This window comes from Mustela putorius, unplaced genomic scaffold (genome assembly GCF_011764305.1).
Source record: "Mustela putorius furo isolate JIRA1106 unplaced genomic scaffold, ASM1176430v1.1 tig00001165_pilon_pilon_pilon, whole genome shotgun sequence".
In the NCBI taxonomy this organism is placed as follows: Eukaryota; Metazoa; Chordata; class Mammalia; order Carnivora; family Mustelidae; genus Mustela; species Mustela putorius.
The window spans coordinates 28,728-56,324 of NW_025421605.1; the positions used below are offsets into that span (position 1 = coordinate 28,728).

Here is a 27,597-nt window from a genome sequence, read left to right on the forward strand (position 1 = left end):
CGTTACGCCATCTGAAACGGGACAGCCAAGCGGACGGAACCCCGGGCCTCGCAGCTGGACAGACGCGTCTTCTGGCCCCGCTGCTCTATCTCCTTACCTTTTGGCACATTTCCTAAGCATTGGGGCCTCAGTTCCCCCATCTCTACTGGGAGCTAACGGCAGTGTTTATAGCAAAGGGTCGCGGAAGGCATCAATGTACACAGTAAACCCGGTGCCTGTGTTAGGGCTTCCGTGCCGCTGTTGGTGGCGGGTTGCGGTGGTGTCCTTGCCGTCACGATTCTGCAGGTTATGGCTGTGGCTGGTGTGACTGAGGACACCCCCTCCCTGCCCGCACTGCCCTGCCCAGTTGCTGTCTGGTGGTGTCTGTGTTGGGTGGAGGTGAGGACAAGTGAAGGACGACAAGGAAGACATCAAAGCTCCCCTTGAGCCAGAACATCTTTATAGAAAACATGGTTGGCATGTGGACACCGTGGCCGTGGGGGACAGAGAGGCTGGTGTCCTGCAGACTCCAGCCTTCTTGCTCCCTCTCCTCCAGTGGGCGCGATTGCTGGTGCCCGGGTCCCCTAGGACAGTGGGGCTGTTCCCTTTCTTCCCAAGAGGTTGCGGGAGTCTCCCAGGCCCCTTGCCCAGCACCCCTGCCCACTACCTTAGCAGCGTGTTCCCCAACCGCCCGATCCTCACATCCCCCCTCTCTATTTTCCAGCCCTGAAGAGATCTTTTGAGGTCGAGGAGGCCGAGACGCCCAACTCCACTCCGCACCGGAGGGTCCAGACCCCCGTGCTCCGGGCCACTGTGGCCAGCTCCACCCAGAAGTTCCAGGACCTGGGGGTGAAGAACTCCGAGCCCGCAGCCCGCCATGTAGACTCCCTCAGCCAGCGATCCCCCAAGGCTGCCCTGCGGAGGGTCGAGCTCTCAGGGCCTAAGGCCGAGCCCGTGTCCCGGCGCACAGAGATCTCCATCGACATCTCGTCCAAGCAGGTGGAGAGCGCCGGCCGGCGCTGCCGGGCCGTCCCGCTTCGGGCTCAAACGAGCGGAGGCGCTGGGCCACAAGACACCGGAGCCTGCCCCTCGGAGGACGGAGATCACCATAGTCAAGCCCCAGGAGTCAGCCCACAGGAGGATGGAGAGCCCTGCCTCCAAGATCCCCGAGATGCCCACAGCTCCTGCTGTGGATGCGGCCCCCAAGAGGGTCGAGATCCAGGTGCCCAAACCGGCCGAGGGGCCAGCCTCCCCGCTCCCACCCCAGACCCTGGAGAATTCGGAACACGCCTTGGTGTCTCAGCTGCAGAGCCGGCTGGAGCCCAAGCCCCAGCCCCCCGTGGTCGAGGCCCTCCCGAAGAGCCAAGAGGGTGAGTAGCAAAAGCGTGTCCTCTGTGCTCCGGTGCGGGGGGGGGGGAGCTGGCTTCGCCTGGAGTCTGGCTGTGGGGGGAGGGATGGGTAGCAGGTGGTGGAGACAGGATTCCGGGGGGGCCAAGAATACACCAGGGCAGGGGTCCCAAGCCCGACGGGGGCACTGGCGGCCTTTTCCGTGCGTGGGGGTTGGACCAGAATGCGGCAGAAGCTTGGCTTGTGTTGGACTTCAGGCAGAATCTTGGGGGCTCAAGGGGCCCCCTGTACTGGTCAGAATGCACCATGGTGTAGAGCTTCTGCTGGGAGAGTTGCGAATGGCAGGGATCCCAAAGTTTGGGAAATGGGGCAGCGGCAGGCTCTCGTCGGGACATGGGTAGAATGGGTTTGGACCCAAGGATGGGCTCTCACGTGCTGCTGGTTCCCGGGCCACGGGGAGGCAGGCTCCTGCTCAGGAGGGACTGTGGGCTGCCGTGCGTGGCAGGAGGGAGTTCGTTCCCTCCCGAGGTTTTGTCCTGGAGGGTCCTCCTCCAGCTCTTAGGGAGGGAGGGTCGTGACCGGAGGCCTGGGAAACAAGAACGCCTGATCTCTGTGCCCTGATTCTTGGGGCCGCTGGGAAGGGGTCCTTGGGCCAGGGAGCCCCGTGATACTTGCGCGCAGCTCCGCATGGGGTTCTCCTCCAGTGAGGGAGGGAAGCCAGGGGCTTGGGTGCTGCTGTCCTCCAAGGGCCCAAACTTGGAGTTGTGCTTCCGTGGGAAGTTGGAGCTCGCTGGGGCCTGCTTGGGAACATCTGGCCTTGGGACACGGTGTTCTGTGCCCCTCAGCGGTCAGGAACCGGCAGGGCTGCAAACCCTTTCCAAGCACAGGACCCAGTAAACGTCCAGTAAGTATTCTTTGGGTCGGATAAACAGAACATTCTAGGCTTTTGATTATTACTTTTCATTTTGGTAAAATAAACGTAGCGTGAATTGACTACTTGAGAGCTGTCGTGAAGTGAGCGGCTTAGCGGCATCGAGCCCACTCACGCCGTCACACAGCCGACTCTGCCATCTGCCTCCAGAACCTTCCCCAGCTGAAGCTGTTTCCCCAGCAAGCATAACTCCCCGCCCCGCTCCGCCCAGCCCTGGGCACCCCCCCCGCCCGGTCATCTACCTTCCGTCCCCGCAAACCTCCTGGACGTGGGATCCGACCGTGTTCGTCCTTCTGTGTCTGGCCGACTTCGCCGAGCACTGTGTCCTTGCTGGCCATCTGCAGTGTCGCACGTGTTGGCACTTCTGTACTTTCTACGGCTGAGCTACTAGCCCATCGTGTGGGTGGACCCCATCTTGCTGCTGCTCCTCGGCTATTAGGAACGATGCTGTGAACGTGGGTGCATGCTAGCCCGTCTGCATCCTGTTTTTCAGTTTTTTCTTGGTTTTCCTTTGTGAATGCAAGTTTTTTCTCGTGCTCCACGGGCTTAGGGACCGGGATGGCTTTTGGCGTTGGACGGGGCGGCGCATTGGATGGAGGCTCCGCGTGCTCCTCACGCTTTGGTGGGAGCAGCTGGGGATGGGGGGTACGGGCCGAGACTCCGCGTTGCCTGCAGTGCTGGGCCTCAGCCCACTTTCCTGTCTCCCCAGACATGACCCTGCAGAGCCACGCCCCACCCACTCAGATGCTGTGGTGCTGGCATGAAGGCATGTCCAGTGTGTGGGGAGGGGGTCTTCTGTTGACCAGGGCCTTTGCCACCAGGTATGACCCCCTCCTGGGGGGTGAGGTGTTGGTGCCCCCGTCTGTGTCCAGATCTTGATGGTGGCCTATGCTGGATGTGTGAGGAGGCGGTCTGGCTCTGGGAGAGGGGCAGGAGGGGGTCTGCCCAGGGTGGTACTGCCCTGGGTCAGCAGGACAGGCGGGGCACGGCCTCAGAAGTGCAAGAATGTCTTTCTCCAGCACTGATGTGGCTCGGGCCCCACTTGGCCCAGAGACTATGCTGGGAGCCGGGGCTGCTGGGGCTAGCCAGGCTGGCTACCGCCACCAGGAGCCATCAGGGGGGCAGTGGAGGTCTTCCCAGAGCCCAAGCCCTGTGAGCCAGCCTTGGAGAAAGTAGGATTTAACCAGGCCAAGAAGGGGAGCTGAGGCAGCTGTCCCGAGGTGCCCGGGACCCTGGAGCTCAGAGAAACTATAGAGTTTCTCCATGGAAGAATGTTTAACAAACCCAGCGCCAGAGCTCTGCAGTCAGCAGCCCTGGTGCCCCTCCGAAAGCAGCTGGTGGGCCCAGCAGACAGGGCTCCGGGGCTATCCTGCCAAGGAGCACAAGCTTGTGCCGTGACCTGCTGCGTCTCATCGGCTGGGTGGGGAAGGGGCTCTCTAAGACCCGTGCTCACAGGTTGAGAACCTTCAGGCTGGACAGATCTGGTTAGATGGCTGCCGAGGGGCGGGATGCTGGTGGGGCGATGAGGGGGGCGCTGGAGGAAGTGGGGGGCTCAGATGACTCAGTTGGGGGGGATTCTGTTCCCTTCGGGCAGCACTGCGGGTGACTCTGGTCCTTGAGCCCCCGAGTAAGGCGGGGTTAGGCGTCGGGTGAGGAGAAGGAAGCCGTGCCCACTGTGGGCCGGAGGACTTGGCCCTGATGGCCTGGGCCTTGGATGTCCAGTCTTAGAGTCCCGGGCAAGCCCAGTGGTGGGCAGGGCCTCCCCCATGGAGGTGTGGTTCTGGAATCTGTCTCAGCAGCATCCGGGGGCCCCCTGCTCGGAGGCTGCATCTTCTCCCCTGCCCCTGCCCCTCCTCTGGTCACAGCCTGTCTTGTCCATCCAGCCACAGACCCTCAGGTTGTCCTCAGGGACCCTCAGGTTGTTCCTCAGCCTCGCTTTGCATCCGTCTTTCCTGCTCCACTAGCTCTCCCATCCCCTTCCGCCCCCTCACAGATGCGCCCCACCCCGACTGCCCCCCCCCCCCGTGGGCACGCTGTCCCTGGCACCCAAGGCCAGCTGCATCGTAGGGGTAAAGGATCCGGGAGAGGGCAGGAACTCTGTGTCTCCTCTGCCTTCTGGGCTGGTGCAGGACAGGGTCTCGGGGACCGCAGCCGAGTTGCTCCCAGATGGAGCCCCCTACGGCACAGCACTGATGAAATCTGCATCCAAGAGTCTTCCTTTTCCGCTTCTGTGGGGCCCTCCACAGTGGATTCACCCCTGCTCCCTGGGCTCTTCCTGCTCTGGTTTTGTCACAGCCTCCATAGGCCCACTTTTCTCACCTCTGATCTCCTGACCACCCCTGACCCCTGACTTTCTTCCTTTACACCGCACTGCTTTTTGAACTCCTATGCATCCTTCAGAGCCCGGCTCAAATGGCACCTCTTCCCTAAAGCCCTCTTACTAGCCAAAAGTAGCCTCACTTTTTTTGACTCCTGTGTCTTTTTGCCTATGCGTGTATGTGTGCGTGTGCGTGTGTGTGTGCGCATGTATGTTTGTGTGTGTGGTATCTTGTGTTTGGTTTGGAATGTTGATTGTGTTGCAAGAAAAATTTTTCCTATGCTAGATTTCTTTTTCCTTTTTTTCTTTTTATAAATATTTTATTTATTTCGGTGACAGAGAGAGGTGTGTGCTTGCACGAGCTTGTGCAGGGTGAGGGGCAGAGGGAGCTGGATCCCAGGACCCTGGGATCATGACTCCGGCCAAAGGCTGGAGCCTCCCAGTGCCCCTCCTCCGCTAAACTTCTAACGTGAAAATAGTTTCTTAGCAATACCTTTTCTTTCAAATTCAGAAAATCTAGGAGCTAGAATCTACAGTTCACCTATAGCCAGCGATACCCACTCCCAGCATTTGCTCGGTGTTTCTTAGAATTCCCTCCATGCCCCCCACTAGGTTCTGGGATATTTAAAGGTAAAGCTGTTGTTTGCTTTTTTTTCAGGGTTTGTTTGTTTGTTTTGGTTTTGATTCTTTTAAACGGGTTGACTAACCCAGATGTAGGGTTGGAGAGGTGCGATGGCTTTTTGTGGCCCCTGCAGGCAGACACAGGGACCCCAGGATCCCCACGGGACCTTGCAGGGACCAAGCAGATCCTTTCCTGGTCAACCAAGAACCCACAGGTCTGACCTCCATCCTGGCATGTTGGGGTCTGTGTTTCTGAGGCTGCTGACCCCTGACCCCTGACCCTGGCCCCCAACCCTCTTTGTCACCTTTTGGTCGTCCCCGCTTCTCTCAGGCTCTGGTTGAGTACGGCCTTGTCCCCTCGCCCAGGTCCCTGCCTTCCCGCTGCCCCTGCACGGGTGGCTCTGGGTGGGGCTGGGCCCCGGGACCCAGAACCATGTCTGCACGCCGTGAGCTGCTGGCTCTGCTCCCCCTGGGAACCACCCACCTCTGGCTCCGTGGCTGACAACGGCCAAGTTTCCCCCGAGGCTGCCTTATAAGGCGGGCAGAGGCTGCTCAGTCCCTGGGCTGCTGCTTTGCCATCTCGGGATGCTAATTGGGAGCCCTGGGGGAGGCGGGGGCTGCCTGGGCAGGGTGGGGATCCCAGCGCCCTGGACCGGCTCCCGCTGAGTTCTTGCCCCGGTCCTGGTTCCGCCCCACAGGCCTGCTGGTTCTGAGCCATCCCTTCACCTGCCCCCAGCCTCAGTTTCTTGATCTGTCCCACGAGAGCGGTTGGGGCCTCTGTCCTGAGGAGGTGGGGTGGGAACCCTGTCCCCCGGGGCGGCTGGGCGTGGCTGGGGATGGTGGGTGTGAATTGGGGGGAGGCGGACTCGCTAGGTGTCTCAGTAGGGTTTCTCTCTGACTAAGCGTCTAGAAATGGTCTTGGCTGGGGGCGGAACATTGAGGCAGGGGCCGCGGGCTCCCCAAGCTTGTGGCGTTGGGCGCGGTGTCTGCGCACACAGGGGGCACCTGCCTTCCTTCCCGGGAGGACCCGGGTGCCGGGTGCCCCAGGCCTGCATTAGGGGCTGAGGCAGAAGGGAGAAGGTGTCAGCTCTGCGGGGCACATGGAGGGCTGCAAGCACGGGGCTCTTGGGGCCCCCGGCAGGGATGCGGGGATGGAGGGGGCTGGCAGAGGCGGCAGAGAGAGTCAGGTGTGTACTGAGTGTGAAGGGGGAGGGGGGCTGGCCAGTGACATGCGCGGGAATGTGCCAGGCCCCGAGTGGGGAGGCGGGTGAGAGGGTGACCACTGTGCGGTTGGGGAGGAAAGGCCCAGGCTCTGCAAAGCCTCCCGAGACACCCCCCGCCCTGTTTATAGGACACCCCTCTAACTAGGGTCCACGCTGGGCCTGACACTGGGCCATGAACTCCCTGGTGACATTTCCTCCAGCACATGGCATACAGCAGGAGCTTGATAAATGCTGAGGGACTCATTTGTGTGTGATCAAGCAAGCAGAGCAGTGGGGTCGTACCTCACCGAGCCCTGGGCCCTTGGCCGGCAGGATTTCCTCTGTGTGGAGCTAAACGCTTCTTTTCTTTCTTTCTTTCTTTTTTTTTTTTTTTTAAAGCTTTATTTATTTATTTGAGAGAGAGAGAGCACATGCATGTCTGCATGCAGGGGGTGAGGGGGCAGAGGGCGAGGGAGAGGGAGAAGCAGCCTCCCTGCTGAGCAGGGAGCCCGATGTGGGACTCGATCCGAGGACCCCGAGATCAGGACCTGAGCCGAAATCAAGAGTGAGCCTGTTAACTGACGGAGCCGCCCAGCGGTCCCTGAGTGTTTCTCTTCTGGCAGAACAAGGCCACGCCTCCAGCAGGGATGTGCCCCCCGCAGGCGGTCTTACCTGGAAGGATCCCTGTGCTCCGAGCTCCCCCGTTCCTGACTCAGCCCTAGAGAGCGTCCAGGCGCCCCCGTACTTTTCGGGATTGGGTCTCTTCCCCCTTCCTCCAGTAGGAGTGAGCAGCCGGCCCCCCTCCCGGTCTGAGGCGGGACGTCCCCCGCGCACGGGGGTGCAGGAGGCCAGGATCAGGGGTCTGACCTTTGAGGTGAGGCAGAGAAGGGGGGCAGCAAGGACAGAACTTGCCTCTGCTGCCTGGACACAGGCCCCGCCTCCCCGGCCGGCTGTCGGCCCAGCCCAGGCCAGCCCAGCCCAGCCCAGGGGTGAGAAGGACCCGTGCAGGGAATGCAGCGCCAGCAGCTGCGGACCGCCCGAATGCCTTCCAGGAGCTCAGCACAGCTGCGGGGGAGGGCAGGGCAGGGAGGCAGGCGCTGGAGGCGGGTCTCAGCGCTTCTCAGCTTCGGGGACTCTGGTCCTGACCACCCAGCCTGGCCCCAGGACGGAACCCAGGCTCCCGACACATGGCGCTGGGTGAGGCCTCCTGCGGGCTCATTCCGGGACAGCTGCTGGGAGCCCGGGTCTGCACAATGGGGCCGCTGTCTGTGGGATGTGCCCGTGCCAGACAGCCACGCTCCGTGCGGCACGGACAGAGGACACATTCAGTGCTGGAGGAGCACACTCAGACCCCCACCTGGTGCCCGGGAGGGTGGGCAGCCCTGGCCAGACTCTGGGTCCTCATGGTTGGCCTGGAGGATGCCCCTTGGTCCACACTGGTCTGCTGTGGCCCAGCGGGGACCTGTGGGGGCCTGCCCGAGTGCCGTGGCGGGGATGGGAGGTTGCAGGGAAGCAGGCCCGGAGGCTTTCCTCTGGGTTCGATGTGCCTTCCTCTCCCCTGGTCGATTTTCCCCAACCCCGGGGCTTTCTGTGGGCATCACAGGTGCCCCTCCCCTGCAATTCCAGATGTAGCGGGGGAGCAGAGGCCGCTAGTGCCTGGGACTGAGCTTCCAGTTCCCTGAGCGGTGGGACAGGGACAAAAGGGGACGCGCTTTTTTAAAGAGGGGGCACGGAACCCACGCGGCGATCTCCCCTGCGCGTTCCCTCTACTGCCACCTCCCTCGTTTCCAAAGGACGCCCAGGGTTTCCAGCGTGGAAGCATAGAAGGTGAAGAGGCAGGAGTCCTCGGGAGGCCTTGCCCACCTGTGTGTGGGATCGTCCTCAGGCCACCTGGGCTCCTGCCGGCTGCCCCACGCACGTCCGATCACTTCGGCCCCTGTGGCTGGTTTCTCGGTTGTGCACTGGGCAGGTTCCTCCCGCGCAGCCTCTTAGAATGAAAGCGCTGTTGGGTGAAGCCGACCAGCGCGGGCCCCGCCGGGGAGCGCGGTGCCCCTCCCTCCGCAGGCCTGTCCGCTCCGGAGCCCTGGTCAGCTTTTCCACTCTTGCTCCAAAGAGCCGCGCGGCCAGTGTTCAAAGAGAAGAAATAATGATCCCAGGAACTTTGGAAAGGAAGACTGTCTTTCTGGACACCCCCTCCCCCTTCTTCCCCGGGGCAGCCCGTGTTAGCAGCGGGGCGCGTCGTGTGGCCTTCTGGGGTTTGCATGTGGGACTGTCCTTCGGTGCCCCTGGAGAGGAGTCTATGTTAAGTTTCAAGTGAAATCAGACCCTACAATTACTTCTCCATTATCCTGGGGCTGTCTTCGTGCCCAGCGGGTCCCTCTGGTCCTTCTGTCCTGCCCTGCTGGTCACCGGGATATGTGAGGCTTCGATGATCTGCCCCGTGTTCCTCTTCGTGTGCCCGGGACTGCCTGACTTCAGGAGGGGGACGTCTGCACCACGGGGCCAGTGCATTTAAATTGTGTGTGGCGCCACACCAACCTCGGAGTAGTCACACCAGATTTTGGGGCTTGTGCACCGTGGTCCCGGCCCCGGCCAGCTGTCCGACGGGGACTTAATCTCCTCTGTCTTCCTGGGTGGGAAGGGGAGTATCTTCTCCCACGTTTACAGGTCCTGGTTTCTCCCTGAGCGGCTCCTTCCTGCCCTTCTTAGCCCGACTTGGGCTGTTTGTCCTTGTGCTGTTGACTTTTCTTCCAAAGAGTCCCTCGTGCACCTTTGTTTTCTGTCGCTGGTACAAGTGCTTCTTCCCGGTTGTTGACTTTGGATTCTATTTATAGTGTGGACTTCCAAACAGAGGGTTTTAATCCGAAGGCTGTCAAGCGCATTCCTTTTTTTCCCCCTCTGTTGGGATCTGTGCTCTGCTTGGAGGCCTTCTGCGTTCCAGGATTATAGAAAACACGCCTTCCAGGTTTGCTTCTAGCACTTCTCTGGTTTCGTGCTTTACGCACTGCAGTCATTAATCTACTGGAATTTATTGGGGTTTAAACAGCGAGGTGGGGACGTGTGGTTTTGCACAGATACACACACGTGGGCCTGACCCGACATGTGTGGGGTGTGCTTGTGCCTGCTATCTATATATATATATATAGATAGATAGATAGATATATAGATAGATAGATATATAGATAGATAGATAAATAGATATATCTATATAATTTTTTTTAAAGATTTACTTATTTATTTGACAGCGATCACAAGTAGGCAGAGAGTCAGGCAGAGAGAGGGGAGGTGGGGAAAGCAGGCTCTCCCCGGAGCAGGGAGCCCCATGTGGGGCTTGATCCTAAGATTCTGGGAACGTGATCTGAACCCAAGGCAGACGTTTCCCCGACCGAGCCACCCAGGCGCCCTGCGTGCGTGCTATTTTTATCAGTTTTGGTGTCAGCATCCCACTGGCTTCGGAAAAATAATTTGTGTGTCTTTCTTCTCTGTGTCCTGGAACGTTGTAACAGCAGCACAGTGTTCTTCCCGTTACAACTTTTAGAGAATTTCGTAGTGAAACCGTCTGAGCCTGATACTTTCAGAGGGGCCCTCCTCCTTTTTAAAACCTCAACAAGGTTTTTCCAGATCATCCTTTAAGCCACTTAAACCCTCCCCGAGGGTTCGGGGGTGATAGTGTGGGCCGCATCGCTCCGTGCTCCTTGGCTACTGCCCTGGGTCAGGCGCAGAGACGCATGGATATGGCCGCTGGCTGGGGTGCTCCCTCCGACCCGTGAGCAGTGCTGTTTGACGGGTTCTGAGAGTGACCAGTCCAGAGGTCACAGCCCCCCGGGGAGAGAGCTTCCACCACGCCGGCCGAGCCCTCTTGGTGGCTGTGCTGGGGGACCCCGGGCTCGGAGGGGGCAGAGTGGTCCAGGCAGGTGAAGGTGTGTTCCAGGAATCCTGAGTTTGCTGTGGCCCAGTGAGCGCCTTTCACGCTTTGCTGGGCTGCAGCTCCTGGTAAGAAACACATTTTACAGCACACACCGGGGCACAGGATTGTGTAGATCGAGGCATGTGTTTGGGGGAATGGATGGGTGTGTGCGAAACGGCATCTCCCGGAGTGAGCCTTAGCTCTCCGGTGCCTTTCACTTTCCCGGCAGGAGCTTCGCTGATTTCTTTCAAAGCAGGTTATCAAGATCCACGTTACAGACCATGGGGTGCGCTCATCAGAAGGGCTCATGGGAAGGGCACGCCCGCAGACTGGTGCAGGCATGGCTGTGTCCAGTTCTAGACTATTTCCATCACCTCAGACGGAGCCCCGTACCCTTTAGCTGCCGCCCCCCACCCCTGCCACCGTTTCCTCCAGCCCTAAACGGTGCCAGGTCATTCTAGATGTGCCCGTTCAGAACCTTGCTTAGAAATAGGGTCAGGGTCACCTGGGTGGCTCAGCCGGTGAAGCCTCTGACTCCTGATCTCAGCTCAGGGCTTGATCTCGGGGTGGTGGGTTCGAGCCCTTATGAAACGTACTCCTTTAAAACGTGTGTGTATATTCATTTTCATTTGGGGGCTTTTTTGGGATGTCCCTAGGCTTTATTCTCTACTCTGAAATAATCTCAATCTCAGGCTCAAATCCTCCCATCCCCGGGTCACCTGAGCCCCCCGAGTGGGGCTCCCCCCCGCCCCGCTCCTGTGAGAGCACCTGCTGCCCAGGTGTTGAGGTGTTGGCCGTGAAGGTTAAGGAAGATGGTGTGCTGCACCAGCGAGACCACAGGTGCTGGAGCCCCCACGACACCTCGAGGCCGTTTGGCCGGCTTGGTGGGCCAGGCTGAGTTCCTGGAGAGGATGGCTGGATGCCGTGGTGATGGCAGAGCCTGGCCTCCCCTGGAAGTTCTGCTGCAGGTGCAGAGCTTGGGCCTGGGCCGGCCCCTCCTGCTGATGGTGGGGAGGCAGCCACTCCCCCTTCCCTCACTGCCCCAGCAGTCTCCAGATGCTTTGCCAGGAGCAGAGGGACATCTCGAGCTGGCGAAATGGCACATTCGCTTTCCAGGCAGCCCTGGCTCAGCCCGGCTCCACCATCATTTGAGACTCGTGGGCCCTATGTCCCGTGCTGGGTTGCCCTGGGGCCTGTGTGGGCCAAGGCCAGCACCTCCCCCTCCGCCCCCCAACCCCAGACCATGAGGCCGGGCAGCCGCTCCCTGCTTCCCAGGCCTTCCGTCCCTAAAACCCTGCACTCCAGGGTCCAGCCGGGAAGCCTCTGTTCTCAGTCACTGTCACCGACAGTGACACCGCCGACAAAAGAACCACTTTTGTCCATCTGTGGGCACCGGGACTTCAGCCCTTGCCTCCCTTGTGGTCGGGCAGACACAGGAGACCCTGTGGGGCCCCAGAGGGTGTGAGGTCTACACTGGTTTTTCCCTCTGTTCCTCCCCTGAGGTGGGTCTGGCAGAATTTGGGGTGTCAGCTTCCTCTTGTGCATGGCGCTGGGGAGCAGGTTGGGGAGCCTGTTATCATCGGGGAACTGAGCTAGAAGGGAGGCGACACCCACGGGCTCCACTTGTCACTGGTGACCCCAGAGCTATGCCTGAGGCACGGTGTGACTCCTGCCTGGTGGGCAGTGTCTTTGTCTCTGCATGGTCCAGTATCCCAGCCCGAGAGGGAGAAGAGGGCCTCCGTCTTCCTCCACAGGGTGATCCCCCCCAACCCCCGCCTTAATCCGTTGGGCCTCCCTTAGGTCTGTGGCTCCCTGCCTGCCTGCTGACTAATGTCCGCTTGGTGCCTGATAGGAAGGACAGCACGGTGAGGCAGCAGGCCCCCGGCACAGGGGCTCAGGTTACTGAGGGTTGAGGCATCTCCTAAAACAAGGCCCCCAAGCCACTGACCCTCCTCGGCTGCCTGGATTTCAGGCCCTGACACCTGCCCCGGGTGAGTTCAGACTGGGGGCGGAGGGAGGGTCAAGGGGTGGTGGGTTTCTGGGGTGGGGCAGGGCTGGTGGAGGAGGGCGGCTCCTCCCCTGTCCCCGGGGGCAGGAGATAAGCCTCCTAGCTGGGCCCCACCTTCTTCTGTGGCGGGTGCTGGGTGGGGGGTCTTAGCAGTTGGTTAGGCGGGTGCAGGCACTGTGGGGCAGGGGCCCACCTTTGCATCCACACCGTTGCCTGTGGCTTACCAGGGCCGACGCTAGAAGTGGACGTTCCATTTTGGGGAGGCAGCCCAGCTCAGTGAGTGAGAAGCCGAATGCCCTGAGATTTAATTCGGCAGCAAGTCTCCCTCTGCCCAAAGCCTTGCTTATCATGCGTGCCTGTTCTTGGCAGTTCTTAGCACTCTGCTCTCTGTGGGAGGGGAGGGCGCCCAGCCACCTTGGCCTTGGCGGTGCCCCCATGTTAAACAGAAGCCTGGGTTGCATCCCTCACACCAGTGCGGGCAAACCGCTGAGACACTTGGCTCCAGTGATGGAGATTTTGTTCAGACCCTCAGTATCCAGAGGAGTCTTGGGGGGGCGTGCAGTCTGAGCGCTCCTCCTGTCGCACGGTCACCGGCACTGTTCCCGGAGGGTCCTCCCCTTCCCTCTCGCTTCTCTTCCCTCTCCCTCTGGCACATTCCCGCCCCTCCGGCCTCGCTTTTCCTTCCCTCTTCCCTTCCCCCCAGGCACTTTATCTGGCCCAGGCACCTCGCTTTCTGGGTGGGACTGATGGGACTCGGGTGTTGGAAGACTCTCCATCCAGAGTCACTGCAGTTAGAGAAACCTTTATCTCAGCCCGGAGGATTGATAATAACTTCACAATTGCAACTGATGGGACTCGGGTGTTGGAAGACTCTCCATCCAGAGTCACTGCAGTTAGAGAAACCTTTATCTCAGCCCGGAGGATTGATAATAACTTCACAATTGCAACGTGACAAGGCTAGCCTCTGGCCAAGGTTTCTCTAGTTATCCCATTTGCTGGATTAGGAAAGTAAGTCCGGGAGACACCCAGCCTCTGGCCAGAGGCCCGGCAACTGCTCGCAGTCGGATTCGATTCCCAGGAGAGCATCCCAGGAGTGCGTGGGTTCTGAGCTGGCCCGGGAGGCGGGCAGCAGGGGTGGGGGTGGAGCTGCGTGGGGACCCGGGCCAGTGCGTGAAGCCGCGCCCCTGCCCCAAGCTTTGGCTGGGATGCGGAGGAGCCCGGGCTGGCACCCTCCCTCTGCTGCTTTCTTTCGCGAGGCGCCAGGAGATGATGAAAGAAAACCCCGTTTGGAAAGGAGAGACTCTGGTACTCCCCGTCCTCCTCCAGCCCCTTCGCTGCGCTTGGTTTTGAAATAAGATACCGCTTGTCAGGGGCTTGAGTGGGAACAGATTGGAAGCCCCATTCCTCTTCGTTGGATCACAGCTGCGGGGAGCCCCGCGTGGCTGCTCTCCGCGGCTCCAGCCAGCCCCCCTAGCTCGGGGCGGCCGCGCAGCCCCGCCCCCGCCCCGCCCACCCTACATGCAGCCCAGCCCCTCCCGCCCTTGCCCCGCCCCGCCCACCCTACATGCAGCCCAGCCCCTCCCGGCTCTTGCCCCGCCCCACTGCTCGCTTCCGTCTTTCTGCTCTGCCGGGAGGATTGATAATGACTTCACAATTGCAACTAGTGCTGCTGGGAGTGGGGGAGGTTTTGCTGGGCTCAGGTGGGGCTGCGCCTTCTTGGTTGGGGAGAGGCTGAGTTAAAACTGGATGTCACGCTGGCGTCCCTCCTGCCAGCTCTGACCCCAGGCCTTGCAGCAGGTCCCTCCCTGCCCTGCAGGTCCCAGAGCGGGTCGTCTGTCCCAGACACTGATGGCTTCCACAGGCTCGCCTGGGTCACGGATGTACCTGGAGCTTGGGGTACTTCTCCAACCCTCCTGATGGGGCTGAGCAAGGCGCCGACTTGGGCCAGGTCGGAGCTTTCCTGCCCCTCCCCCCAGGGTGAAGGGGAGAGCGGTGGGTCTTCCCCTGGGACTGGCAGCTTCCATGCTTGCTTCAGAGGCCTGCATGCCGGTGTGTGGGTAGCCGGCTCAGGTCTTGGCGGGTGTTACCAGCAACAGCACAGGCCCTGTCCCTGTTCCCTGCACACCGTGGCCCAGGCCATCGGGATTGTTAGTGAGTCAGGTGGGGAAGCCGGCAGAAACGCAGATCTGCACTCCTGTCAGCGCCCGGCCTGGGAACCAGGACAGGAGTGAGGCCACATGGCGTTCTGGGGGGCCAGCGGGTCAGCATGGCCCCGGGGTTGGGAGGGGAGCTTCTGTCCTTGGGTGTCCTCATTCCTGGTCTCTGGGCTTTGGGAGCCGGCCCCCAGAGTTCTGCCTGGGGATGCGAGGTGGGGAAGCTGGGGTGAGAGCAGGGCCCAGGGGGTGCTGGGGCCCCCCCAGAAAACCATCCATCCTCACCACTCACGAGCAGGCCCCTGGCCGCACGCAGCCACGGGGAGGCTGATGGCGCATGAGGCTTCTCCATCGCAGAAGGCTGCTCCTTGTCAGATCGCGGCTCCCTCGCCTTCTGGGCCCAAGTTCTCTGTCCAGGCTCTGGAGAGTTCTGAGTCTGAAATGCAGCTTCCTAGGCCCAAGCCCAGCCCTTCGGACCCAGGCTCCTGGGGAGGGAGGGGAGCTCGCCGACGCTGCTGTGAACCGCCTTCCTGTGGCTTCCAGTTCTCAACCTGTGCCCCTGGGGTCTCGGTCAGGACCCCACTCCAGGGTCAACCCCGAGTAACGGCTGTAGGATCTGAGACCTCACCGGCCTCTGGACTGGGCTGTGGTTGCCTGTGAGGAGCTGTAGCCCCTCTGAGCATGTCGTACACATGGTGTTTGGGGGGGGGCCCTCGGCAGGGGGGTCCCCTGGATATAGTGTTTGGGACCATGTGACCAGGTGGGGACAAAGGCTCCTGCCCCAGAGACTGGAGTGCCGGGGCCCCTAGCTAGTGCCTCATGGGGAGTTGGGGGCCAGACTGGCCTGGATCATTGCCCTATGACCCCGCGGCCTGTGAGATCGTGGCTCTGCAGTGAGTAACCCTTCTGAGCGCCACTCCCCCTGGAGCGGCTGCGTTTCCTTCTGCCCAGAAACTTCTCCAGGGAGCCAGCTGACACACTTGGCCTGCGTCGTTTGTTTTTGAACAGGCCTGAAAGGAGAGAGTGAGTAAGAAAGTGTGTGTGTGGGGGGGTAACTGAGTAGGGGAAGGTCAGAGAGAGGGGAGGAAAGATCTGGAAAGTCCCAACATGTGCTTTGGAAGCAGGTGCCAACCATGAGCTACTCTGGAGGGTGGGGCCTGCCCACGGACGAGCAAGCAGAGACTGGGGTTGGGGCAGGGGGAGGGGGCAGTGTTCGGAAAGGGGATCGCGGCTCGAAGCCAGACCTGGGAGCTTGCCCTTGGCTGGCTCTCTGCTGCTTTGGGAGCAGAGTTGTTTCCATTTTAGGGACACAGTGGGGAGGCTGTCATTCTCCTCGTAGCCCTTATTAAGATTCCATTAATCACCATGATCGCTCCAAGTGCTGGACTCCAAGCTTCTCCTCCAACTGCTTCATGGGACGCATCTGCGCAGCAACCTTAGCAAACACTCACTGACTGTTAGGTGTTGTAGAGAAGGAAGCAGGGCACAGAGAGGTTGAAAAACTTACCCAGGCCACACAGCTGGAAGTGGCAGATGCTGGCTTGGAGTTTGAACACGCAGCTGTTGGACTCCAGAGCCCCAGCAGGTTTGTAACTCGGGGCCTGCTTTCTCTGCCCCTTTGCCAGCCTCTGGTTGGCCAGCTGTGCCGAGGTCCCTGGCACGTCCGGGCAGCCCCAGCGCAGTGTCCCCATCGCTAAACTGGGGCCAGGAGAGGAAGGGGCTGCAGCTGGAGTCTTACTCCCAGTGGGCAGCCACCCCGAGGACGAGGCCACATGTCCTCTCCTGGAGCTCTGGAGCCCACAGGTACGGGGTCGGGGCTGTCTGCTTCCTAGTGGGAGAGGGCCTATGGCAGCAAATTCTTGGAGTCTGGTCTGCGAAGCCTGGAGGCTTCCGGAGGCCGCCAGACCAGCTCCCTGTGCAGCTGGTTCTCCCGCACACTCAGTCCTCAGTCCCCAGTCCGCACGACCTCCCACATCTGGGACAGTCTTCCCAGGCTGGGTCATGTGGTGCAGGCCCGGCGCTGCTCTGGGGGAGGGCGGGGTGCCAGGAACAGCCTGCAGGGAGGGGCCCCACTCCCCTGGAATGGAGTCAGAGCTCACTTTGGCCCAGCGCCCACTTGACACAGGGGCGGCCTCCACTTTCAACGGGGGGAGGTGCGGTGTGTGGGGGTCCCTCCATGTGGCCCAGCTCTGCACAGGCCCTGTCAGTTCCCTGACCGCCTGTCCATCTGTCCACCCACCATCCCCCCTAGTCCTCCGGTAGGCATTTATACTGTACTTGTGGCCCGTGGGAGGAGAGAGACTGTCTGTCTGGCTCAGAGCCAGAAGTTGCGGGGCGATCCCGGGTCTGCTGGCCACTGGCCACCGGCCACTTGATCCTGGGCAGAGCCAGGTGTCCCTGCATGATGGTCTGAATCTGCGGGAGGAGGAGCTGGGACGTGATGGTTCTGGGTCGTGCCGGGGCAGTCCCCGCTGAGAAGTTAAGCTCTGTGTTCACACAGGGAACCTGGACCAGTGAATCAGGCTGAGCGGAGGGTCCTGGGCTGGGGAGGGCACCCCTTCCAGCCCAACACTCTCCAGCACAATTGGCCATTTCCTTCAGGGCCCACACCTCAGGCCTCCTGGTCAGGAAACAGTGACACCCTGGGAGCTGCCTGGGCCTGAGAAAGTGGAATCATCTGCCCCCCACTGCTGTCTCCAAAACGTCCCAGGCAGTTGCTGCATCTGGAAATGACCGTCGACCCCGCGCTGCCCCCTGCTGTCCCCTGCCGCCCCCCCGTCCTGCAGGGCTCCTGTGCCTTCCCACGGGTCACTGCGTGATGCTTGACACTGTGATTCTGGCGGTCCGTAGTGATGTTCCCGGATGGTTCAGATCACTTTGTGCCTCAGACCTCCCAGTGGGCACCCCTTGTCCATGGGACACTCATCCCCCTTCCCCGGTTGTTGGCGTCTTGCCCCCCGGTCCTGGCTGCCCCTAGGACACAAAGGCTTGTCCCCACGGACATTTCACTCTGTTCTTTTCTGGGCCATCTTTTTTCTGATTCTTCTCCTGGCTGCCTCATTTGGGTCCCTGCCTAAATGCCACCACCTGAGAGGTGCATCCCCTGCCACCCCAGCTAAAGTGGCTCTCTCACAGCAGTGGGTCACTTGCTGTGAGCGTGAGTGGGGGGGGGTGTGCACACATCTGTCACTTGCTGCCCACATGCAGCGTACACACTGCACGAGGGCAGGAGAAAGCGGCTCGTGTCCCCGGGACAGGCTCGTCCTCCATGCTCAGTTGAGCCTGTTGGGCACTGAGCAGTAGGGGAGTGCAGGAAAGGAGGTTCCCTCTAGCTGGAGCTAGTCATGGAAGACTTCCTGGAGGGAGTGGTGTTTGGTGGGCCTGGGAAAAGTGAAAAGTTTGTTTGGGGCAGAGATTAGGGTAGAAGGGCCAAGGGGTATTGTCAGACCTCCGCAGACAGCTGCCAAGCAGCGAAGCCGAAGCCGGGAGCAAGGAAGACAGTGCCGGGAAGTGGATTGCCTCCGGCTGGTGCCTAGCGGGAGTCCCACATGCCCGCGGGCCGGCATGCCTAGGGAGGCAGAGCTCCCGGAGCAGAGGCCCCAGGTGGGAATGACACCTGTGGGGTGTGGCTTGCTGTCTGGTGGATCCCAGGAGGGGCAGCCCTAAGCCCACCAAGCAGAGGGTGAGTGGAGGTGTTTCCAGAGCACCAAGTCCAGCGTGGGTGGGTGGACTGACAGGTGGAGAAGGGGCAGAAGGGCCCGGGGCTCTCGTCCACCGAGTCGGGCTGCCCCACCTCCCTGGCCCACCTGGCTCTAGCTTTTGGGCTGGTACCGTGAGTGTGCTTTGGTTATGGGGCTGTCTCTGGCCCGGCGGTCATGGCTGCTTGAAGCGCTGTGTTGAGGATTCTGAGGCCACAGGGAAGATGTCTGCTCTACACTGGCGGTGTCCGCCTCCGGCTGCGGGGGTCCCCACTCTGTGCGTACCTGCCTCTGCCCCAGTCCTGGCAGGAGACCCACTCATACCTGCTGGGGCAGGCAGCACCAGGACACGGGGAGGCCAGGGGCACAGGCTGGCGGGGGGGACCAGGAAGGCACCTGCCCCAGTTGCGCCTGGAGCTCTGCTCGTCATGCCAGCAGCACTCATTTGTCGGATCAGCACCCCATCCCTGGGCTCCTTCGCCATTTTGGCTTGATCTGTTCATTGCCACTGTTGTCCTCCCCACCCCACGACTGGCTGCCAGCTATCCAGCCATTCTGGCACGGCGGCCACTGGGCTCAGAGTGCTCCTTGCCTTTCCGGTGGCCTTCGCAGCAACCCAGGAGGCAGAGAGAGGCTGAGTCACTTGTCTGTAGTCACACTGCAGGTACTGGCGATTAAGCTGGACCTCTGACCCCAGGGCCTTTGCATGGCCAGGGTGGGACATTGGCAAGGAAACAAGGTACGTGGGCTGGCCTCGCCTCAGAGCTCACGCAGGATGGCCCAGCCGGCCCACCGGACTCAGTGGCCTGTGTGGGCGGGGCTGTTGACAAAGCATAACCACGATGTGTGCCTTGTCTTTGGGGGAGATGAGCATAGTAGATAAAAGCGTAGGCTCTGAGCTACATGCACCCACTCTGGTGGGTGACCTTGGGTGCTTTCCAGAACCTTTTGGCCTCCTTATCCAGGAAGAGGAGGACTAATAGTCCCTACCCCTAAGGCAGGTGGGGGCAGCAGGCACAAGATTCGGGGAAAGCTGGCCTGTGTCCCAGGTGCATGGTTGACATTGGCTGCGCAGGTGACCCCTCAGTGACCTTTTGGAGCAGGCCAGTGTTGCTGTCTTGGTTTTGAAGGGACAGCCCAGAGAGGTTAGGGAACTGTCCCAAGTCCCACAGCAAGAGCTCACAGGACAAAAGAGCAGTATGGGAGGGGCGGCCTGAGCACAGGAGGGAGGGCGGTGGGGTGTGCTTTCCAGCTGCGGGGTGGGCGGTGGGGTTGGGAGGGGCCCTCACCCACTCACTCGCCTGCTTCGTGCCAGTGCCTGGTGGGTAGGGAGGTCATTCCTGGGGCCGCTGAGAGCTGATGGACCTCAGGGCCACACAGCAGACGGGGCAGCCTTGGGGCCAGGCTTCAGACACCCACTCTGTGGGCATTTGCCTGCGGAGTTGTGGGTGATCTGATGGAGCCAGCCACTGACCGGCTTTGCCCTGTGACATAAATGCCGTCCCCTGTTCTACAGGAGGAAAGGGCGCCTCCGACGTCCCGGCACCTGCCTGGGGTGGACGTGGGGCCAAGCCCTCGGCAGGTCCGAGTGTGCCGCCCCTCCTTCCCCCTTGGCTCGCAGCTTGCCTCCCCAGGCTTGCCCGGCAGACCGTGGCTGTGCCTTGCCGGGGCTAGCCCGTCGGAGGTGGCCCCGCGCTGGCCTTGCGTGGGAGGCTCACTAGCTCACTAGCCCAGGATGGAGCCCCACCCCCCGACCTCGCCCACTGTCCGCTGCTCATGGTCGTCATATCCGGAGATTGGGCTTGGGGGAGGGTGCTTCTGGGTTTTGCTGGTGGCCACGGTCTCCTCTGCTTGGAGACAGACCTGAAGTCTGTGGGGTGTGCTGTGCGGGCAGAGCCACTTGCCCACCTGGGAAGTGGGGTGTCCAGTCCCGTGTGGCCTCATTTCGTCATAGAGGAATTGGGGGCCATGAGGTTTTTGGAGATGGGAACTGCCCTGGGTAAGAGGCTCCCCTCCTGCCCTGTCCCTGTGCTCCCAGCCCCACTCCCTGCCTCCGTGTGCCCGCAGCCTCCCTGGGCTGGGCACGCTGCCCCATCTTCCTCCCTGAGTCACTACTGGTCAGTAGGGGGCAGTGGAGGTTGCAGGTCCTTGGAGAGGAGTGGGCACAGCGCTTTTGATCTGTCTCTCCCTGGAAAGTCTCCGATCTCGCCCACAGTGGCTTCCCTCCCTGCTAACATTTTTCCTGGGGTTGTCACACCGGGTGGGGTGGGGGGTCCCCACCAGGCTGGGGACGGAGCAGAGTTGTGTTGACACAAACTCCAGCTGAACCCACATCCTCTGTGCAGTCCAGCGGGACGGGGCCTCGAGGTAGGGCCTGTGGAGCCCCCACTGTGTGTCTCGTCGGTGGCTCCTGGACCTGCTCCTGCCCGTGGAGGCGAGGGGACCCCGGGCCTGGCTGACAGCTCTTTGGAACATTCCGCCCGCTTGGCCAGTCGAGCCAGCATGTCCTCATAGGGGCTGGTGAGAAGCTGTGAAGCATCTGTTTTCCTGGTTGAAAACAACCCTTATCTTTTGTGATTTAAAAATTATGCCAACTCATGGCAGAGAAAATTAAATCTGAAAACTCAAGAGAATATGCTCACTGATAGTTGCATCTCTTCCAAGCTGTCTTTTTTTTTTTTTTTTTAAATTTTATTTATTTGACAGAGATCACAAGTAGGCAGAGAGAAAGAGGAGGAAGCAGGCTCCCAGCCGAGCAGAGAGTCCGATGCGGGGCTCGATCCCAGGACCCTGAGATCATGACCCGAGCGGAAGGCAGAGGCTCAACCCACTGTGCCCCCCAGGCGCCCCCTAAGCTGTCTTTCTAAACATATGCTTAATACAAATGAGTTAAAAAAAAAAACCCAAAAAACACAAAAATGGGATCGGACACTTCTTTCTGCCACACGTAAGTGTGCTCCCTCCTGGGGGGGTTTTCCTCCTCCTGCCTGCATCTGGCCTTGTAAAGACTGGGCCCACTTGTTCTAGGACAGTGTGCAAAGTCAGAGGACCATCTTGGGGCCACGGGGACTTGGAAACAGGCTGGGGAGCTTTCAGCAGAGGGGGGTGGCAGACCAGGGCTGAGCCCCCCTGGATGCTTCCTCTTTTTATTCTGTGGGATTTTCTGTGAGTGGTGTGGTCAGGAGTGTAGGCACAATGCTGGGCGGGGACGACCTTCTGGAAGCATGACCTCGGCAGCATGGCCAAAGTACTTTGTTCCCATCTGTGAAATGGGCTTATGGAAACCAACACTCCAGAGATCTCCGTGAGAGAAGGTTTTGTCCATCCGCACAGAGGGCTTCGAGGAGCCCTGCCATTGTGATCTGTGACGTCCACTGTCCATTGTCCACTGTCAGGCTGTCTTTCATTCATTCACCTTTGGAGGTGCCAGGCGTGGAGCTGAGGACTAGGGGTAGATCCTGGGGTTTCCGGGGAGAGCACGAGGGTCTCAGGGACGGCCCCAGCTGCCCCACCACTCCCTCCTCAGCCGGTCCCCACGAGGCCAGCAGGGAACGGGGCCGGCTCCTACCTACCCCTTCTCGCTGTGTGACCTGGGACAGGTGGCTGAGCTCCTCTGTGCCCCATTTCCTAACCTGTTGAAGGAGGAGAGCCACAGGAGGGTTCCAGTCGGGTTGCTGTGAGGACCCGAGGGGCTTGTGTGTGGAGCTCTGGGAACCGTGCTGCCATTCGTAAGCTCTCAGTCTTCCCTCTTCTCGTAGTTGCGGTCCTGGGAATGTTCTGGATCTCCGGACGCTGACGACTGTAGATGAAATGCTTTCTCTGGGAGCCGTCGAGGAGGGACTGTAGGAACATCGACTGACTGGGAGCCTGTCCCCAGAGCTCAGTCCCCGTTCTGCAGGGGGAGGCAGCCTGCCCTGGAGTCCTGGCTCTGAGAGGGGGCAGTGGGGTGGGGTGGGGAAGGCTGTGTGTCTGATGGCCCTTTGCCAGGGACCTGGTTCTCCCAAGTTTAGACCCTCCCTGCTCTGACGCCGAGGGTCCTCCCTCCCTCCCCTCATGGGCCCACTGCGTTCTCAGCTGCTCCCACAGTGCTTTTGGGGCCGTGAGGCAGAAACCCCAAACCACATGGCCCGAAAATGTACTTTAGCGCAAAGTGGGAAGCCCAGAAACCGGGCAGCTCTGGGATACTCCAGAGGGTGCCCCATCAGCCGTCCTTGTCCTCTGGTGTGACTGTGCTGTCAGCTGTCAGCCCCATGGTCACAGATGCCCCAGCGTTCAGAGGCAGGAGGGCCCCCTCCTGTGAGCCCTGCCCCCCACCCCTGCTAGCAGCTGGGGCCCGGCTTCAAAGCCCCTCTGTGTGCTCCCTCGTGCCCCCCTCATCCCAGGGTTTGTCTCCCAGCCCCTGACCTCCAGCTGAGACGCCGTGGCTCCTGTCCCTGTAGCAGGAGGGGTTTCAGGGCTGAACAGAGAGGAAGGTGCATCCCTGAACTAAATGAGGGTTGGCTGGGAAAGGGAGGTTGAACTGAGAGATCCTCCTTCAGCAGAGGGAGCAGGGAGGAGGCCCCTGACTCTTGCTGGTGTCCGCGTAGACGCGGGGCACCTCGGGGCCATTCCTTCCTGATGGGGCGACCCGGGTCATCCGTGTGAGGCAGGACCCGGTTTTGCCCGCCCAGGGGGACCTTGCTGTGGTCCCCCTTCCCCCCAGCCCCACCCCCCACCCTCCATCCGTGCTGGAAAAACAGCAGTTGTGGCCCTAGGCACTGACCAGGCTTTCTTGAGGCTGCAGAGGGCTGGCTGAGCTGGCCCTCCAAGCCGGATCCAGCTGTCCTGGGGACAGGCTGTAGATACAAACGCGGGGGGCGGGGGGGAATCTGCGGCGGGTGGGGGGGGGGTCAGGGAGGCCTGGCTGCTCCTCCCTGCAGGTTTGGCTGGGAGTGCACCCTGCTCTTTCCTGGTCCCCCCCTGCCCCCCATGGTTGGTTTCCTTTCCTGCCCCTCCCCCCGGCTCTCCCTCCGCTCTGCTCCGCGTCTGGTACTAATTAAGTCCTTCCGCCTGCAGCTCAGTGGAGGAGAGCAGAGCTTGTGTGGGGCCTCCCCCGACCCTGGGTCTTCCCCGCAACACCCCCCACCTCCCCCCCCCCCCGGGTTCCCCCCGCCACATCCCCCTCCCGCCCCCCAGCCTGCTGGCCTTCAGAAACCAGACATTTTGCCTGTGCGTGTAGGTTTTGGTGCCGTAGAACACCGAATTGATGCTGTTCCGTGTGTCTGAGTTTCTCCCTTTTCTGCTGGGGGAAGGCCCCTCAGCTTGGGGTTCCCAGGCCAGGTCCCCAGCCTCTCTGGGCAGCTTCTCTTCGCTTCCCTAGAACAAGGCCACACAGTGGGGGGGGGGGCTGTGGCTGGGGCCCTGTCCTTCCCCCAACCTGGAGGTGGTGTGAGGGGCAGGGTGGGGGGGGGGTAGCCCCCAGGGAAGGCCGGAAGCCCTGCCAAGCCCCTGGTTTCTGGAAGATAATTCCTGGACTCCCCACCCTGGCCTGGAGGGGTCGGTGTTCTCTCTTCCACTTGAGGCTAAGGCTTGTTGGGAGGAGGGAGGAAGGAACGAACACGATTTTGAAGATGAGGTCATTGTTCACCTTTTGAGGGTTGTGGCCTACCGGGAACAAGGGCTGGGCTCTAGCATCTCAGCTGCTGTCAGAGGGGAGAGAAGGCAGGCGGGTGGGTAGCACCTTCTGTGGACCGCGGCCTCGAGCTGCCAAGGCTGCACAGGGCCCCCAAAGACTGGCACAGTGGTCTTGGTGTCCCTTCGTGGTGACTTGGGCTTCCTGGGGACTCTGCATGGCCATAGGACGCTTTACCTGGTGTATCTCCTTTCATCTCATCTACTGCACTGGGAAGTCAATTCTGTGATTCTCATTTCACAGAGGAGGAAGTCAAGGCACAGAGAGGTTATGTAACCTGCCCAAGGCCACACAGCTAGTGAGGGCGACAGAGAGAAGGTTTGAATTCAGGAAGCCTGACTCCAGAGCCCCTGTCCCTACCCTCCTTGGACCTCTGACCTTGCGGAGAACCCAAGGCCAAAAGAGATGCAGTGACTTGGCCAGGGTCACCCAGCAGGTTCGTGGCAGAGCTGGAATCCTGTCTCCCAGGCCAGCGAACAGGCCTGTCTGCAGGTGGAACAGCCCATCCTTGGAGTGGGACTGGAGGGTGCAGGGGTCCCTGGTCAGTGTGGCCTGGTCTCCCACATGTCGTTCCAGAAAGACATCAGTGCACGATGGGGTGTCTGAGGGGTGCAGACAGCCTTTGGGCTGATGACCACAATCAGTCACGGTCGGCTCCTTTGGGTACGGCTTCCCTTGGCCGCATACCTGTCCTGCCTTCAGTCTGAGGCTTGCCTCCAGCACAGGTGTGGGAATCTGCACACGTTGGCATCAGAGCCCTGCCTTCATGTCCTCGGTGAGGCAGGAACCTCTTGGGGCCCTCCGTGTCCTGCGGAATCCGCACACGGCTTCCCCAGGGCAGGGCTGAGAGCCTGGAGGGAGGCCTGGCCGCAGGAAAGCCAGCACTGTACGGGCCGATGGTGTGTATTCTTGGCTTTGACTGTGTATGTTTTTATGTACGAGGTGCGGGCACTGGCTGGTCGGCCTCTGCTGTCCACCTCCGGTTCCCAGCGTGGTGGGAGGGGGTGGGGCCGCAGGAAGTTGGCGGGCAGGAAAGGGTTAATGATGAATCCCAGGGCTGGGGCTCCTGCTCCAGCTTTTCCCAGGGAAAGGGCAGGACCGGAGGCCTCTTCAGAGGAAGGGGTGGGTGGGGGAGGCAGTGAGAACGAGCTCTTCCGCACAGGCACAGGCACCCCGGCCCCTGACTTCTGCTGGCCAGCTGTTCGGAGTCAGCCCGGAAGGTGGAGGGAGCAGAGGATGGAATGAGTGTGGGATTCATTACTGGGGTTTGGCAATGTGAGGGCCTCACTTTCTCCCTGGAGGGCGGAGCGGGGACGGGGGCGGGGAGGCCCTGGGCTGGAGCCATGGGGAGTTGGGGTGGGGGCTGTTGGGCCAGAGCCCCTGCCCATCCCCCCATGGCTGAGCTGGGGGGCTGCCGCTTCCCTGGCCCTGGGCTCCCCTTGCCCTGAGAACCCGGGGCTGGGGTCACGTGCCTCTGTTCCCCTGGCTTCTGCTGGAGGGAAAGGCCCGGCCTCCCTGGCCCCTGCCACCTACGGCCTCCTGTTTTGCTGCCTCGGCGGCCTCTCTCGCAGAGGCTGGGGTGGGTGTGGGCAGAAGCCACTTCCGGGCCGCCGCCTTGGCCCGGGAAGCCGCTGAAGTCGGCTGATGCCCCTGCAGGGTGGGCGGACACCAGGGAGAAGGCCAGGGTGCCGCGGCGTGGGATGGCACGTCGAGAATGTCCCCAGCCAAGTGTTCCTTAGGCCGGGGTTGCCGCTGGGCTCCAGAACGGCGTCTGCGGGAGTGTCCCACTCCCTCAGTGTAGGGAGGAGGAAGGGAGAGGCCCAGAGAGGCGGAACCTTGTCAGATGACAAATACGTGTTGGAGGTCACAGAGTTTGTGACGGTTTGTTACAGCAGCAACAGGAAGCTGATACAGTCAGGAAGTGGTAATCTTCTTCTGGAAAGATTCCGGGCGAATTCTCTATGTGTCCCGAGCCCCGGAAGACGCTGGGCTCCCCCAGCCTCTCCCTGCTCCGGAGTGGGCGGGACGGCTCCGCCAGGCCGGGCCGGAGGGGATCCAGTGGAGCAGTGGGTTCCCCTTTCCAGGTGAAGGCAGGGGTGTGAGCTGGCTTGCCTGCCTCATTCTTGTGGCCTTTTTTTAACCCCCTGAACGTTCTGTAGCTGAAAAGGACTCGGGCTCATCTGCCTGGTGTGCATGTGAGGAAAGGGAGACCCCAGGGCAGCTCAGTGCCAGGGTCAGGGGCACGCAGGGAGTTCAAACCAGGCTTTCCGCTCGCCGCCTCCAGCACTGTCCTCCGTGGGGACGTCAGGGAGCAGACTTGGTGGGCCTGGGGGAGCTGGAAGAGCCGCCCCTGCTGCCTCTGCTCCCTTCCCCACAGCCCTGCCTGAGCCACCGGCCTCCGCCTTACAGTGCCGGGAGCCCATGCCTTGGCTGAGGCTGGGGAAGGGCCAGGTGCCCTGCATGGGCGAGGGGGGCCTCCCCTGTACACCGCCGCTGCCCTTCACCTCCTGCAGGTGCCTCCAGACTGCCCGGGGCTCCCGGAGACCTCGGTGACTGGCCTTGCCACGCTCGCCTTTCCCCATCGGCACCCTGAGGCCAGCAGCTTGAAAGAGTCAAACTCTTTCTGGCCACAACACCATCCCTTTCTGAGCAGAGTGGAGACCTGCTGAGCAAGTCCCTATGATCATCCAATCCTGGGACCCGGAAGAAACAGCTGGGAGTGACACTTTAGCACAGTGGGGACCTCCGGCCTCATCACTTGCCCCTCGGCCTCTCTTGACATCTGTGTGCAGGTGTCCCTGCCGGGGACACCTGCCTTCTCCTCTCATGAGGCTTGGGCTGCTTTTAGGATCCATTGGGAACAACCTGGGTGAACCGTTCTCAGGTGTTGCCAGACCCTTCGCTGGGCTTCGCCATCCTCCCTGATGGAGATCTGAGCCACCAAGGTCCGTGCACCCAGGACAGAGCCTGGGCTCCGGGCACTGTGGCGACACGCACTGCACGAGGAGACGAAGGAAGACTGCGTCCAGTACCCCGTTTCCGACTTGTCTATCGTGGTCCGTGTTCACAGCCTGTTACATTTTTGATGTACTTTTTAAAAACTTTATTTTGAAATTGTCTTAGACTCTAGGCTCACAGGACGTTGCAAAAGTCATAGAAAGGAGGTCCCGTGCTCTTTACCCAGTGTCTTCCCTCGTGACGTGTCATTATCAAAGCCAGGAAATGACGGGGGTCCAGTGTGAACTCAGTGTGAGCTAGTGTGAACTCAGCGTGAGCTAGTGTGAACTCAGCGTGAGCTAGTGTGAACTCAGTGTGAGCTAGTGTGAACTCAGCTGCAGACCTTCAGCTTTCACCAGCTTCATGGGCACTTCGTTGTTTTGACCTGTGGTTCCACGAACTTCTACCACGTGTGTGGATTCGTGTGCTCTCCGTCACAGTCGGGGAACAGAAATGTTCTGTTCCCCAAAGAATGGTGCCTGGTTTTGCGCTTACCCAAGGGCACTAGACGGCATGCTTTCATTATTTCTTTTTAATGTATTTTATTTTGCCTTCTTTCACTGACTATTGTGTATTCATCCTTTTTTCTTGTCTTTTTTAAATGTACCTTTAAAAGAGAAATTCCCCCAAGAGATCCTGCGGGCGCCCCGTTAGGGTTGGAAAGCACAGATGCTCCGGCCTCTCTGCACCGGCAGTTTCTGCTTATTCCTGTTTATATCTCCAGCTCACAGCCCCGTGCATCTTGACCACAGATGCTCACTCCGGG

General features: G+C 60.8%; 1 pseudogene; it reads left to right on the plus strand.

Moving 5' to 3' along the window:
• Window positions 1–27,597, plus strand: part of LOC123386956 — a 93,275-nt pseudogene that overhangs the window by 18,334 nt on the left and 47,344 nt on the right.